This window comes from Somniosus microcephalus, unplaced genomic scaffold (genome assembly GCF_052327205.1).
Source record: "Somniosus microcephalus isolate GS21.2 unplaced genomic scaffold, FLI_Smic_1.0 unresolved_chr6, whole genome shotgun sequence".
NCBI classification, from domain to species: Eukaryota; Metazoa; Chordata; class Chondrichthyes; order Squaliformes; family Somniosidae; genus Somniosus; species Somniosus microcephalus.
Window position 1 is genome coordinate 29,117,224 of NW_028225184.1, and position 15,878 is coordinate 29,133,101.

The following is a 15,878-nucleotide window of genomic DNA, read 5'->3' on the forward strand; positions in this document are numbered from 1 at the left end:
TAGCTTTGACTGTGAGTGGAAATAGTCCTTCCAGACACGGGATTTATCCTCTATACATATGTTTAGTTCATCATAAGAACATAAGAAAAAGGAGCAGGACTCGGCCATTCGGCCCCTCGAGCCTGCTCCAACATTCAATGAGTTCATGGCTGATCTTCTTCCTCAATTCCATGCATCGGCCTTATCGCCATATCCCTTGATGGCCTTACTAGTCTGAAATCTATCGACTCCTGTTTTGAATACGCCCAGTGACTGAGCCTCCACTTCCCTCTAGGGCAGACAATTCCAAAGATTCTCCAACCTCTGTGTGAAGAAATGTCCTCTCGTCTCAGTCCTGAATGGCCTTCCCTTTACCCTGAGGCTGTGCCCCAGGTCCTAGACTCCCCAGCCAAGGGATACATTCTCCCAGCATCCACCCTATCAAGCCCTGAAATCATTTTGTATGCTTCAATGAGATGGCCTCTCATTTTTCTAAATTCAAGCAAATACAGGCCTAGTTTACTCAATATCTTCTCATGCGACCGTCCTGCCATCCCAGGAATCAATCTCGTTAACCTTCCTTGCACTCCCTCTATGGCAATTATATCCTTCCTTAGGTAAGCAGAACAAAATTGTACACAATACTCCAGGTGCGGTCTCACTAATGCCCTATATAATTGGAGTAAGACGTCTTTACTCCTGTACGCAAATCGTTTTATAATGAAGGCCAGCATACCATTTGCCTTCCTAATAGCTTGCTGCAACTGCACATTCATTTTAGTGACACATGTACAAGGATACCCAAGTCCCTTTGAGCATCTACATTCCCCAATCTTTCACCACTTAGGAAATATTCTGCCTGTCTGATTTTTCTACCTTCAAATTTATCCACATTATAATCCATCTGCCCTGTTCTCGCCCTCTCATTGAACCTGTCGAGAGCCCCTTGAAGCCTCTTCACATCCTCTTCGCAACAGACACTGCCACCTAGCTTTGTGACATCAGTAAAATCTGGAAATGTGACATCTAAAACATTGACATAGAACGTGAATAGCTGGGACCTAAGCACTGTCCTTGCGGTACCACTCTAGGCACAGCCTGCCATCCTGAAAAATACACGTTTTTCCCTACTCTTTGTTTTCTGTCTGTTAACCAATTCTTAATCAAGGCTAGTATATTTCCCCCAATTCCATGTGTCCAAATTTTGGTCACCAACCTCTTGTGTGTGACCTTATCGAAGCCTTCTGAAAATCCAAATACAACACATCAACCAGTTCTCCTTTGCCTGCTGCATTAATTCCATCCTAAAAGCACTCCAATAAGTTTGTTAAACAGTATTTCCCTTTCATAAATCCATGTTGAATCTGCCCAATCTTACTATTCGTTTCTAAGTGCCCAGTTATTGCATCCTTTATAATATATTCCAGCATTTTCCCAACGACTGATGTGAGGCTCACAGGTCTGTAGTTCCCCGTATTCACTCTCCGCACTTTCTTAAGTAGTGGGGATACATTTGCTATCCTCAAATCTGCAGGAACCGTTCCTGAATCTATAAAATTTTGGAAGATGAAAAGCAATGCGTCCACTATCCCAATGGCCACCTCTTGCAAAACCCTGGGATGCAGGTCATCCATTCCTTGAGGTTTATCGAATTTTAGTCCCATTAATTTTGCTACTACAGTTTTTTTTTACTAAAAATAATTTCTTAAAGATCCTTATTCTCGCCACAGCTTTCGTTTTCTCGTATTTATGGGAGATTTGTTGTGGTTTACTTCGTGAAGACAGAAACAAAGTATTTATTTAATTTCTCACCCAATTCCTCATTCCCCATTATAAATTCTCCCGTCTCTGACTGTAAAAGACCTACATTTACTTTCGCCAGACTTTGCCTTTTTACATAACTAGAGAAGCATTTACAATCCGGTTTTACATTTTTCGCTAGTTTTTGCTCATATTACAGTTTCATTTTCTTTATCAAATTTTGGTCACCCATTGCAGATTTCTAAAAAATCCCAATTCTCAGGCTGACCCCTTTTTCTGGCAACTTTTTAAGCTTCCACCTTTGACTCAATACTAGTTCATTTTATTTTGTTTGCCATGGTTGGATCACTCCTCCTTTTGGGTTTTTATGCCATAGAGAAATATATGTTTTTTTTCAAAATATGCATTATTACCTTGAATGTTAGCGATTGTATTTCCACCTTCGTACCTTTTCGTATAGCCTCCCAATCTACCATGCTCAACTTGTCCCACATTCCCTTGTAGTTTCCTTTGTTGAGACTGAAGAATTTAGTTTCAGATTGGACGACATCACTCTCAAACGTATTACAATTCAATCATATTATGGTCATTTGTCAGTAAAGGACACTTCAACACAAGATTATTGATTAGCCCTTTCTCATTAACAGTACCAGATCCAGCAGAGTCTGTTCCCTGGTTGGTTCCTCCAAATATCGATCGAGAAAACCATCTTGCATGCATTCCAAGAATTCGTCCTTCACACCATTAGTGGTTTTTGATTTGTCCAGTCTATATGTACATTAAAGTCAACCATGATTACTGTATTGCCCGTGTTACATGCACTTCCAATCGAAGACCTCGCTCCTGTCTATCTTAGAAGCCTTGGTATGCATTTTGAATTCCTCGGATAATTTCACGCCCACCATGTTTGTGGCCCTGGTAAAAACTGAGGTAAAAGAACTGTTCAATTTATTTCATTTCACTGCTTTTATTTTAGAGTTTATCCTGTCCATTCCTAAGTGGCCATATCCCTATTTTCCTATTCCTATGCTTATAGAATTCTGAAATATTTATTTTTATATTGATTGATAATTTAATTTTGTAATTCGACATTGATTTCCTAATTGTATATTGGCTTATTTCCTAACATCGTGTTGGCATTTGCCTTCCTCTCCTTTATTGTCTCTGTAATGTACTCAATGTATACCTTTAGTTATTATTTTCTCTTTAATCAGGCTCACTTTGTACTGGCACTTGACCTTCACCCCACAGTCCCAATTTCACCTTCACTCTGCTCAGTCAACGTTGCACCTTCACCCAGCCAGTTCCCCATTGCATCTTCACCCAGCCTGTTCCCCATTGCACATTCACCCCGCCGACTTCCATTGAACGTTCAGCCTGCCCAGTCCCTACTGCACCTTCACCACGCCCGATCCCCATTGCACCTTCAGCTCGCCCAGTCACCATTGCACCTTCACGCAGTCCGTTCTCGATTGCACGTTCACCCAGCCTGTACCGCATTGCACCTTCACCCTGTCCACTTCCAGAGAAAAATCAGACTGTCGAGTCCCTATTGCACCTTCACCCAGCCCGATCCCCATTGCACCTTTGCCTAGTCCGTGCCCCACTGCACGTTCACCTAGCCCCTTCCCCATTGCACCTCCAACCCGCCCACGTCCATTGAACATTCACCCTGCCTAGACTCTCTTGCAACTTCACATCACCCAGTTTCCATTGCACCTTCATCTAGACTGTTCTCCATTGCAGCTCCACTGCACATCATCCATTGGATATTCACCATGGCCACTTCCACTGAATATTTACACTGCCCAGTCACTATGGCACCTTCATCCCGCCCAGTTTAATTTGCAAATTCGCCCAGCCCACTTCCATTGCACCTTCAGCCTGCCCAGTCCCTATTACACCTTCACCCCGCCCAGTCCATATTGCTTTTGTAGTGGAAGGCACGGTCGCCAGTGGTGGATCGATTGAAATCCAGGATTCCCAAGAGGCCAGAATTGGAGGAGGGCAGAAACCTCAGATGATTGTAGGGATGGAAGAAGTTACAGAGATAGGGAGGGGCGAGGCCAGGGTGAGATTTGAAAGCAAGAATGAGAATATTAAAATTTAGACTTTGATGAACCGGGAGCAATTGTAGATCAGCGACCTCAGGGGGTGCTGGGTGAACGGGCCTTGCTGCGAGTTGGGATAAAGGCAGCAGAGTTTTGGATGAGCTCAAGCTTAAAGAGGTTGGAAGATGATAGGGTTGCCAGGAGAGATTTGGAGTAATCAATCCTAGAGGCCACCGCAGCATGTATGAGTGGTTCAGCAGCAGTTGAGCTGAGGCAGTGGCTGAGTCGGGTGATGTTACGGAGGTGGAAGTAGGCAGTCTTTGTGATGGAGAAGATATGTGGTCGGAAGCTCAACTCGGGGTCAATTACAATGCCAAGGTTGCGCACGGTCTGGTCCAGCCTCATAAATTTGCCAGGGAGGGATGTAGTCGTTGGCTGGGAATGGAGTTTAAAGCAGGGACGAATACAATGACTTCGGTCTTCCCGATAATATGTTGCAGGAAATTTTTCCTCATCCAATCTGACAAGCGGTGTGACAAAATGGGGACAAGTGCCATGTTGGGAGAGGTGGTGGTGAGATGGAGCTGGGTGTCCCCGGCGTGCCTTTGAACAAGACGTTGTGTTTACAGATGATATCGCTGATGAGTAGCGTGTAGATGATGATAAGATGGGGCCAGAGGTAACAGTGTTGGAGCGAGCACAGAAGCCGTTGCAGGCTATGGTTATATAGATAAGAATAGAGCCAGGCGTTTGCAGTCCCACCCAGCTGGATGACGCTGGAGAGGCGTTGGAGGTGGTTTGTCCAGACAAAGGCATGAGACAGGTCGGAAAGGACGAGAGGGAATAGCTTACCACAGACACAGTTACATAGAATACAAATTCTGACTTTGGTAAGGGCGATTTAGAAGTCGGGCATGGGGCGATAGCTGATATGACGTGGTCCAAAATGGAATTCTGTGAAAGATGGGCACGGACTTGGGAGTAGACAGCATGAACAAGGACATGGTAATGAAAGGGATGTTGGAGATAGGGCGGTACTTGGCAAGGACACAGGCTTCAAGGATAGTTTTTGAGCAGTTGTTCATGACAGCGTCTTTGAAGGGGAGGGGAGAGTATGTGAGGAGAGAGAACCATTAACAATATCAGCTAACATGCGGGCCAGGAAGTGAAGCTGGGTGGTCAGCAGTTTGGTGGGAATAGGAGCAAGTGAGCAGCAGGTGGGTCCCATAGACAAGTTGAGCTCGTAGAGGGCATGAGGGGAGCTAGGAGACAAATTGGAGAAAGATGCGAGTTCAGCGATGGAGCAGATTGGAAGCAACAGAGCACACATGATATCCCATTCATCAGTGCAATAGCAACCTGAAACTTCACTCAAAATAACTGTAATAACGATGGATATAAAGTGTGTCTGAGTGGAAACAAATCTCACTGATCTGTGTATCTCTTGCAGTTAACTTGGCGGCGATTGTGATCCTGTCCCGAGGAAAGTGCGGTCTCTCCAAATGTATCACTCGCTACCTGGTCGCCATGGCAACGGCCGATCTCCTGGTAGTTTGTACGGATGTAATATTAAGCTGCATTGTTGAAATTTATTTCCCAGTTTCATTCTTGACAATTACCCCCGTGTGCTCTCTCAATATGGTCTTGCTTTGTGCAGCCACGGCGACCTCTGTCTGGTTCACAGTGGTTTTCACCTTCGATCGATTTGTGGCCATTTGTTGTCCGAAGCTGAAAACAAAATATTGCACCGAGAAAACTGCGGCTGTTGTTATCGGGGTGGTGATTGCACTGGGTTGTTTAATAAACATTCCGTGGTACTTTGTATTTGACCATGAGTATATCATGGAGAACGTACCCTGGGGTTGTGTCTGGAAACCGACCTTTTTGACATCACCCGCCTGGGCAGCATTTGACGTCTTTATTCTTACTTTAATCCCTTGTGTCCCATTCGTTCTGATTTTGTTGCTCAATGTTCTCACCGCTAGACACATTTTAATGTCCAGTCGAGTCCGGAGGGGACTCCGGGGCCTCAGCAATGGAGAGAATCACAAGGATCCAGAGATGGAGAACCGAAGGAAATCCATCATTTTGCTGTTCAGTATATCGGGCAGTTTTATTTTGTTATGGGCGACCATTGTTGTTTATTCTCTATCTCTCCGTACAACTGTCATTCAGTATGGTGATGTTAATTATATTGAATCGGTGGGATTCATGCTTCAGGTTCTCAATTGCTGCACAAACACATTTATTTATGTGGTGACCCAGGGTAAATTCAGAGAGGAGCTAAAGAATGGGGTAAACTATCCACTGCATTTAATTGCAAAATTATTTAAATAATAGAAATAGCTGATGTCTATCCATACAATGTTTATCGGCCATTGCAATAAAGATCAAAACCTGTTTAATGGATCAATTGATGTTGGTACAACATTTTAAGCAAAGTTGCAAATCGAAGGTTACTGTAATATATTCTCCTTAACAAACTGTGTTATGTAACGTCACATGTATGATTATAATATTAAATGTTTTCCTGTTATTAACTGTGAAAATTAAAATAAATGCTGACTGAACATGCCCAGCTGATTATTAATGTTACAAAGGATGATTGATTGGGTGGATTTAGGGCCAGTTGGAAGGATGATGCAGCATCGTGTATCATTGGAGCAACTGTTCCCATCAGAAGGGAACCGTCGCACATCATCACCTGAATCATCTGTAACTAACACAATATAAATGGAACTTTCAATCAACGGGAAATACCCAGATTGTCTCTTCTCAGCTAAATTTACCTCAACGGCTGATGTACTGCCTAAATGGACCTGAAAATCCTTCACCACCACTCAGCGTCACTCCCCCAGTAACCAGCCTACTTCTCCTCAGAAAACCTTCATTAAATATTTAGACCGGACGTATTCGCACCCCCTCAGCAGTACTCGTCTGTGGGTGACATCGCTGATGCTGCGACAGCTGAAAGAGCCAAGATAACCAATTCATTTCTGTAGTTAGGGCTACTGCGGGCATCGAAACATAAATTTAAATAATATTAAATTCATGGGTTGCTCGCGGCAATCTGGAAACGTATCGCCCATTTTCCATTTTCTCTCCAATGTAAGGAGGTCCAAGAATGTCATGACCCAGCTCCACAGAGGGTGACCTTGCTAGTGATTGCTATTTCCAGCAAGTTGTTCATGCGGGAATAATTTTACAGACCTTACCAGGCCAGCCAAATAAACTGGACACAAGTATGGCCCGTAAGAGTGCCGTGTAAATAGCATGATTGACAATTGGAGCCACTTTCCTCTCACTGCATCAAACAATATCTGAAATTTACTGTGATACAGCGTTCCACAATATCTTAGACATTTCATTCAGCAGCAATTCTTATTGTCCTAAGATCTGAACACTCTAAGACGCAGTTGAAGGCTCTTGTGACAGATATTCCCTTACCAATATATGATTTCACCCAATCAATGAAAGCGGTATGAAACCACAGTTGGAACATGTATGGTTTTGGATCAGTTTCACTCGAGCAACTTTATTCTAACATGGGAACTAGTCTACAAGCAAAGACAAGGAAAAATTAACCTCAACCCCCATGGGTTCTGCTGTAACTACTCACTCACCAACTAATATTCCTGTACGATAACACCTAATTCTCTCTGAAATTCAACATTTAATATTTTGTCACCAGTTAAATGTATTCTGTTTTTCTATTCTTTATACCAAAGTGAATAACCTCACATTTGCTCACATTTTAGTACATCTGACAGTTTATTGTACAAACACGCAAACTGTGTATATCCCTTTGCAGGATCTGTGTATCCCCCTCACAATTGACTTTCCCACCTAGCTTTGCATCGGCATCAAATTGAATTCTTTACAATAGGTTCCTTCATGTAAATCATTATTTATGATTGTATATATTTGTGGTCCAAGCACTAACCCTTGCGGCACCCCACTAATAAGAGCCTGCCAACCGCAAAATGACCCGTTTTTCCCTTCTCTCTGTTTTCTGCCCGTTATCCAATCCTCTAACCATGCCAGTGTTTTACACCAACCTAATAAGCCTTTATCTTCCATAACCATTTGTAAGTGGCACCTTGTGGAATGCTTTTTGGAAATCCAAATAATCTACATCCAGATAACCTGCTTCCTCTTCATCTACCCTTCTAGTTGCATCTCAATATTCTCCAATAAATTTCCTTAACACGATTTCCCTTTCAAAAAACCATGTTGACTCTGCCTAAACATATTATGATTTTCTAAGTGCCCTGTTATCTCATCCTCAATAATGGTAAGCGAAAAAGTTATAAGCGTGATAGTTTTGAACAAATGCATATGGTTCGACTGGATCTGATTAAGCCTGTAAACAGAAAACTGAATTTTGAGGCATTTGGCTCCCTCAAGTAAAACAGCAACTTTGAGTTGTAAGCATTTTTAAGTGTAATTTGAACGACTATTCAGTTGTACATTCAGGTACAGCAAACAATTAGAAAGGTAAATGGCATGTTTGCGTTTAGTGCAATGGGGTCGAGTACAAGAGTAAGGAATTCTTACTACAATTGTACTACAGGGCTTTTGTGAGACCTCACCTGGAGTACTGCGCACGGGGTTGGTCTATTTAATACAGAAAGGGTATTCTTGCCTTCAAGGCAGTGCAATGGCGGTTTAATAGATTGATCCATGCGATGGGAGGAATGTACTAAGGGGAGAGTTCAGTAGATTGGGCATGAACTCTGTGTGGCAAGATGGATGCGGCGATGCTACTGACGCGGAATTAGTTGAACTTTGTTATAGAGTGACTATTGTGTATAACGCAGAACCTATGATCAGAGAGGTGCTGAGGGTCATTGGCAGCTAACGCCCAATGTAGGGATTGATATTGGTGATTAGGATACAATATTTGTGGCTGCGACTAAAGATGATGCATTTAGCCATGCCAATGTTTGTTTAGAGAAAATTATGGCTCATCCAAAACAGGATATTGGAAATGTAGTCCGACATCAAAGGGAGGGGGGAATGGGTGGCGATAGAGGGGACAGAGGATTAAAACTGGTTTCGTCAACGTACATGTAAAAGCTGATCACATATTTGGGAATGAAAGTTTCAATGGGAAGCAGGAGGATGAGGAAGAAGAGAGGGCTGGCATACGGAGAGTTAGAAAATAAACAACAATGGGCGTCCATAATAATATATAACAGCCAGATATACTGAAGAGCAAAACGATGGATTTCCTCCGATTTTCCATTTCTGGGTCTTTGTTCAACTGATTGCAGCGCGTAGAGAGGCAGAGGTAACACGGTAAAGAAAGTAAGCACTGCAAGAGACGAATCAATATAGGTAAAGATGCAAAGAGTAAGTGATGTAGATGCTGAAATGGATAGTGAAACAAGAGAGAAAGAAGAATAGAGAGACAGAGCGAGAGAGGGAGAAATTATTGGGCAGACATACTGAGAAGGCAGAAAGAGAAACCGGCAAAAGATAAGATGGAGGAAAATAGAAAGAAAACAATATAATGAGGGAAATTACATGGACGAAAGCCATAAACAGTAAAGGCACATGTATATAAATTAAGAAAGCAGCACACATTCAGCACATCTTAAGAGAAAGATAGGAGTTTGTGAGCAAGAGGAAGCTGCGAGAAATTGTTGTACAAATGGAGACAGAAACTGAGAGAGGTAGAGGAAAGTTAAACAGGAATAATTGTCACACAGGAGAGTTATCAGCTTACATTCCCACTAATTTCTCCAGCTCTATTATTTTTACTATTACTAAGTTCCTTTAATTCCTCCTTCTCACTAGACACTTGGTTCCCTCGCATTTCTGGAAAGTTAACTGTGTCCTCTTCCATGAAGACAGAACCAAAGTATTTGTTTAATTGCACTGCCATTTCCTTGTTCTCCATTATAATTACTCCCATTTCTGAATGTAAGTGACGTACATTTGTCTTCACTAATCTTTCTCTTTTTACAGACTTGCAGAAGTTTTACAATCCACCTTTATGTTCGTTGCAAGTTTATTCTCATACTATATTTTTCCCCTCTTAATCAATCTCTTGACACATTTTTGCTGAACTCTAAACTGCTTCCAATCCTCAGGCTTGCTAGATTTTCTGGCAACTTTATATGACTTCACTTTGGATTTAATAGAATCCTTCATTTCTTTTGTAAGCCATGGCTGTGCCTCTTTTCCTTTTGTGCTTTTGCACCAGAAAGGAATGTATATCAGCTGCAATGTCACTGTTTTCTGGTTGAGGGTCAGATGTCGTTGTAATGGCATTAATAGAGTAATACATAGTGTTACACAGCACAGAAAGAGGCCCTTCAGCCCATCATGTCCGTGCCGGTCATCAAGCCCTGTCTATAATAATCCCATTTTCCAGCACCTGGTCCATAGCCTTGTATGCTATGGCGTTTCACGTGCTCATCTAAACGTTTCTTGAATGTTTAGAGTTCCTGCATCTACCAGCCTTTCAGGCAGTGATTTCCAGATTTCAACCAACCAGTGGGTGAAAATATTTTTCCTCAAATCCCCTCTGAACCTCCTGCCACTTACCCTAAATCTATGCATGCTGGTTAACGACCACTCTAATAAGGGGGAACGTTGTTTTATATCTACCCTATCTATGCCCCTCATAATTTTGTACACATCAACATGTCCCCCTCAGCCTTCTCTGCTCTAACGAAAACAACGCCAGCCTGTCCAATGTCTCTTCATAGCTGAAGCTCTCCAGTCGAGGTAACATCCTGGTGAATCTCCTCTGCAACCTCTCCAATGCAGTCACATCCTTCCTATAGTGTGGTGACCAGAACTGCACATAGTATTCCAGCTGTGGCCGAACCAGCGTAAAGCTCCTTCATAACCTCCCTGCTCTTATAGTCTATGCCTTGACTAATGAAGGCAAGTAACCCATATGCCATTTTAAAAACCTTATCTACCTATCCTGCTGCCTTCAGGGATGCACCATGTACATGCACACCAAGGTCCATCTCATCCTCTGTTCTTCCTAGGGTCCTACCATTCATTGTGTATTCCCATGCCTTATTATTATTCTCAAAATGCATCACCTCACACGTTTCAGCGATAAATTCCATTTGCCACTGTTCTGCCCATCTAACCAACCCGCCTATATCGTCCTGTAGCCTGAGGCTTTCCTCCTCACTATTTACAACTACACCAATTTTCGTTTCATTTGCGAACTTAATGATCATACCTCCTACCTTCATATCTTAATCATTAATGTACACAACAAATAGCAAAGTACCCAGCGCCAATCCCTGCAGTGCACCACTGGATACAGGCTTCCAGTCGCAAAAACAACCTTAGACCATCATCGACTGTCTCCTGCCACTAATCCAATTTTGGATGCAATGTGCCAAATCACCCTGGATCCCATGGTCTCTTATCTTCTTGAGCATTCTCCCATGTGGGACATTTTCAACAGCCTTGCTGAAGTTCATGTAGACTACATCAACTACACTACCCTCATTCACACACCGAGTCACACTCTCGATAAATGCAATCAAATTGTTAGACATGATCTCCCCCTGACAAAGCAATGCTGACTATCCTTGATTAACCCTTACCTCTCCAATTGAAGAATAATTCTGTCCCTCAGAATTTTTTCCAGTAATTACCCGACCACTGATGTTGGGCTCACTGGCCTGTAATTCCCTGGTTTATCCATACTAACTTTCTTGAACAATGGTTCTACGTCAGCTGTTCTCCAGTCCTCTGGCACCTCCCCTGTGGCCAGAGAGGTTCTGACCATTTATATCAGACCCCCTGCAATCTCCTCCCTTTACTCACACAGCAGCCTGGAATACATCGAGTCAGGGCCTGGGGATTTATCCACTTTTATGTCTGCTTAAATGGCTAGCACCTCCACCCTCTGAATACTCATTTGTTCAAGTTTATCACAATCCCCCTGCCTAATTTATATGCCTACATCACCCTTCTCCATAGTGAACACAGATGCAAAATATTCATTTAAAACCACAACTACATCTTCCGGCTCTCTACACAGATTGCCACTTTGGTCCCTAATGGGCCCTACTCTTTACCTGGTTATCCTCTTCCATTTAATATACTTCTAAAAACACCTTGGGATTTTCCTTTATTTTGCCCGCCAGTGTTTTTTCATGCCCCCTCTTTGCTCTCCTTATTTCTTTTTTAAGTAGGCCCTATCTTTTCTATACTCCTCTAGAGCTTCCACTGCTTTTAGTCCTTTGTACCCACCAAAAGCCCCCCTTAATTCCAAATCCATTCTTATATATCGCTTGACAGCCAGGATTCATTTGGCTTTTTGAACCCACCCTTGACCTTTACGGGAACACGTTGGCGTTGTACTCTCCTTAATTCCTTTCTGAAAGACTCCCATTCCTCTGATGTGATTTGTCCTACAAGTAGCTGATATCAGTCCACTTTGGCCAGATCCTGCCTTTTCATATAAAAATCGGCCTTCCCCCAATTTATAATCTTTATTTCCGGTCCATGTTTCTGCTTTTCCATGACTACCTTGAATCTCACCGAATTATGGAAACTGTCACCAAAATGCTCTCCGACTAACACTTCTACCACTTGCCCGGCTACATTCCCTAGATTTAGGTCCAGTTACCGCCCCCTCTCTTGGTGGACTTTCTACATGCTGGCTGAAAAAGCTCTCCTGGATGCACATTAAGAATTCCGCCCCTCTAAGCCTTTCACAGTCGGTCTATCCCAGTTAATATTGGATAAGCTGAAATCCCCTACTATTATTGCCCTAATATTTCTACACTTCTCTGATATTTGCCTACATATCTGTTCCTCTATTTCCCCCTGATTGTTTGGGGGCCTATTGTACACTCCCAGCAAAGTGCTGGCACCATTCTCGTTTGTAAGTTCTACCCATATGGCCACATTAGAGGAACCTGCTAAGATATCATCCCTCCATACAGCAGTAATTGACTCCTTGATTAATATTGTGACAAGCCCTCCTCTTTTACACACCCCTCTGTCTCGCCAGAAAATTCTATACCCCGGAATATTGAGCTGCCAGTCCTGCCCCTCCCTCAACCATGTCTCTGTGATAGCAACAATTTCCTACCCCCATGGTTGCACCAACACCTTCAATTTAGCTGCCTTACTCGCAAGACTCCTCGCCTTAATACAAATGACACCCAGCCTTGACATACACCCTTGTGCCATTACATATTTGCTCTGCCTTACAGGATGACTTGTTTTTTCCTCTATATTTGGCTGTGCAGCAACCCCTTCTATAGCTGCACTCCGTATCCCATCCTTCTGTCAAGTTATTTTAAACCACCCCCCCAACAGTACTAGCAAACTTCCCTACAAGGATTTTGGTCCCATTCCGGTTCAGGAGCATCCCTTCCGACTTGTTCAGGTCCCACCTTCCGCAGAAGCAGACCCAGTGATCAAGGAAACTTAAGCCCTCCCTCCTGCACCAACTCTTTAGCCACACATTCATCAGCTCTATCATCCTATTCCTATACTCACTAGCACTTGGCACCGGGAGAAATCCAGAGATTACAAACTTTGAGGTCCTGCTTTTAATCTGCTAACTAGCTCCCTAAATTCTTATTGCAGTACCTCATCCCTCTTTCTACCCATGTCCTTGGTACCAATGTGAACCATGGCTTCCGATTTCCACCCTCCCCCTCAAGAATGCCCTACAGCCGTTCAGTGATATCATTGACCCTGGCAGCAGGGAGGCAAAATACCATCCCGGAGTCACGTCTGCAGCCACAGAAATGTTTATCTGTTCCCCATACGTTCGAATGACCTATCAGTATTGCTCACCAAATCTTTTTCCTCCCCATCTGTGCAGCTGAGCCACTGCTAGTGCCACGGACTTGGCTCTTGCTGCATTCCCGAAGAACAATCTCCCCCATCAGTATCCAAAGCAGAAAATATGTTGGTGAGGGAGATGGACCCAAGGGACTCCTGCACTACCTTCCTAGTTCTTTTACTCTGTCTGGCGGTCACCCATTCCCTGTCTGCCTGTGCACTGTTTATCTGCGGTGTGACCACCTCGTTAAACATGTTATCCACGAAGATCTCAGCTTTGCGGATGCTCCGCAGTGACCCCAGCCACAGCTCCAGATCCGAAAGGCGGATTTCGACTAGCTGCAGCTGGAGACACTTCCTGCACACATGTTCGCCCTGGACACAGAAAGTGTCCCTGACTTCCCACATAGCACAGGAGGAGCACTCCACACTGCCGAGCTGCCCTGCCATGCCCTACTCTTAATTTACTCCCTTTACTTTCTTTAAATTAAAGAATAATGGCCCAGTAATTCGGGTCCCAACACGTGAGTATGGACGGAGTACCCACACGTGGACCCGATGGAAGTGCCAGTTTCTTTCATGCATAGCGCATGCGTGGGAAACCGGCATTTCCGGACCTCTGAACGAACGTGTGCACAAGGGAGTCTCTGCGTGCGCTTTGCACTTACGTTTTTTTTTACAGATTTTTCCGTGAGTGTAAGTCTTTAGATTTTAGAAATGTAAAAATCGGGCATAAGGACTGCATTTCAAAAGGTAAGTGGTCCAATAATTAAAGTTAGAATTTTTTTTCCACAGGTTTATTATTTTAGTAGAATTTACAGTAAGGTAAGTGTATTTTTGGACCCGATTTCGTGAAAAAAAATGTTTTCCGAAATTTGAATAATTGTTTAAAATAGTTTTTTAATGTTATTAATAGTTCATTTAATTAGTGGGATTTTTTTAACTTTTATTTTAAGTTTAAGTACTGCTTTGGGCGCCCGGAGTTTTCATGAGTTTGACAGTTCTTACTATCAAACTCATGAATGAACTTTTGCAACCTCCGATTAGTTGCCCAGTACTCACGTGATCCCAGCTGGCACATCGAACTAACTACGTCACTGGATCACGCTAGCACAGCGCGCCGGGACCTGGACCGAGCCACAGACGCTTCCACACAGGCCGAGGTCTGAAATGTCGGCATGCTAGGTAAGTGTAGATCGGGGCTTGCACCCGCGGGAAGCCCCCGACCCTAATTTCTGGGCCATTAATTACACTAGGGACCTTATATTATTTAAACACTACTTATTCTAAACTATAGACCTTACTTTTACTTTAACGACTGGAATGTACATATAGTCACCAGGTCCTACTTAGCAATCAGCTCCTTCCATGGTTGTGAGGTCATTTTAGTGGTTTCGCAGTTGTTGTTTGATTGCTCCTGCTCTCGAGCTCTTTACTTGGTGTAAAGTAAGAACCAATTCCTACAGGGTGAAAAGTTAGGAAAAGCAAAGGCGAAGCAAGGGAACTCCTCCTCCCACTCCTCACCTAACTCCCTGATTCACTCAACTCGCTCTACTCTGTTTAAAACGCACTCAGTTCAAAATCGCACTGCACAGCCTGTTTTTAGATGTGAATTAACTTAATTGTATAAACAATTTGTTCTAAATTAACCTCATACCTACACAGTCATAAGAACATTTCTGTGGCCGATTATCTCCGTTCGGGAGCATGCGGCATTGAATCCTTAAAGCAATCGTTTCAAACATAGTCATAGAATCATAACGGCACAGATGGAGGTCATTCGGCCCATTGCGTCCTTGCCGGCTGTCTATAGAGAAATCCAGTCAGTGCTATTCCCCCGCTCTTACCCCGTAGCCCTGCAACTTTAATTCCCTCAAGTGCCTATCCAGTCTCCGTTAGAAACATTTGAGTGTCTCCACTTCCAGCCTCTTCTAACGGCAGCGACTTCCAGATCATCACCACTCGCTCAATCAAAACGTTTTTCCGCACATCCCACCTGTATCTTTTGCCCAAAAGGTTAAATCTGTGTCCCCTAGTCATTGTAACATCAGCTGTTGGGAAGAGCCTTTCCCCGTGTAGCCAAGGCAAACCTGTCACAATCACCTCTATCAAGTCACACCTCAACCTCCTTTGCTGTAATGATAAAAATCCAGCTTCTCCAACCTGTCCTTGTAACTAAGATCCCCCATCACCGTTAAATCTCCTCTGCACCCTCTCAAGTGTCTTCACATCCTTCTGAGAAACATACAAACAAAGAAACATAGAAGATAGGAGCAGCAGTAGGACATACGGCCCCTC